Below are 1553 nucleotides of genomic sequence, written 5' to 3' on the forward strand. Positions count from 1 at the left end.
GCACTTATCAACTAGCTTGAAGAGATAAAACAGAGCAATATATGTACATATTCTAGTTTGCGGCGTTTATGTAATAAGCGCCGGTAAGTGTGTCTGATTTGCCGGCATTGTTAGAATTAAACGCCGCGAGAATAATTGGCGGGATCGGCCTTAAATTAATCGGCGAAATTAAATTTTATTTGGTGGCGTTTAAATTAGAAAACGCCGGTAATATTTTGATTTGGCGGCGCGTATTGATAAAACGCCGGGAATTAGTTTATGTAAACATATACCTGTGAATTAGAGTGTCTTGTTTTGCTCTCTCTTCCTGCGTTTCTCCTTTCTCTTTGTACACACCGCAGAAGCAGAGACATCAACGGAAAGCTCTATGCTCATACTCCCAACCACCAGCTTCATCACCGTCGTTGCGGCCGCCGCCGCTTCCTCCTCCTCCGAGATTGGCCTCACATGCTCCGGACCACCAAACATAGTATGACTTGCCGCCATTCTCCCTGCTAAATACACACCAAAAGACAAATCCAAACCCTAAATCACTCAGTCCAACCCAAAAATCCAAATTAAACCAAACAAAATCATCACTTTTTCACAACAAAGAAAGAAAAAAAACCCTAATAGCTCACCGATTTCGACCAGTTGTTGAAGAAGAGGCATCTATGAGATAGATCCAAGATCACTAAAACCAAAAAAACTCGCCGGGAATTAGGTAGGTGATCATTTCTCCCTTTTATGTTGTTTGATTATGAATTTCATGTTGTAGTGTTGTTGATTTAGTTTAGTTTTTTTTTTGGTGTTTTCTTGTTTTTGTTTTTGGTGGTTGATTGGGGTTTTGTTTGGGAAGAATTGAGGGTTTTTCTTAGGATTTCTGATTAGGGGTTTCGTTTGGATAAATCAGTTGCCGATCTCTACTCCTCCATCAAGGTAACCTCTTGTTGTTCTTATTGCTCTCAATCAAATCTCTTTATTTTGTTTTATTTATTTGTCTATTTTGATGATGAAAGCAAAGTTCATGTGGCGACAATTACGGATAGGGTTTCCCGCTTGGCGGGTGGCTCGCCGGAGATTCGGGCTTGGTGATTCCTTTTCTGCGTCTGGGAATATTGAGCGTGAGCTTCTTGCCAAACAGGTAGCTTGAATCATTGGATTGATAGATTAGGGTTTCAATAGGGGCTTTTTTTTTTATATGTGAATTCTTGAGTTTTTTGTGTGTGAGTTTTAATCTTCAGCTCATTGTGTATCTCTTACCAAATACATGTTAGATTAATTATATGGTTAAAATGCACATTCACACCTTTATTTAGGCATGCTATATTATTTATATTTTATTATAATGTATTAACCGGCTTGATGAATTTTTTACTCCAAAAAGGAAATAAATTGCAAGTTGCTAGCACGTGTTTATTTAACATGGAGTAAATCACTCACATAGGTAAATTATAAATAAAGATTGCAATAGTTGAACAAATCTGTGGGCTTGTAATTGAATAATAAACAAGATATCCTAGAATGACAGGGACATGATCTGATGACAAGTCCACGGATTAACCCACTTCGTC

This window comes from Dioscorea cayenensis, chromosome 7, assembly GCF_009730915.1.
Source record: "Dioscorea cayenensis subsp. rotundata cultivar TDr96_F1 chromosome 7, TDr96_F1_v2_PseudoChromosome.rev07_lg8_w22 25.fasta, whole genome shotgun sequence".
NCBI classification, from domain to species: domain Eukaryota; kingdom Viridiplantae; phylum Streptophyta; class Magnoliopsida; order Dioscoreales; family Dioscoreaceae; genus Dioscorea; species Dioscorea cayenensis.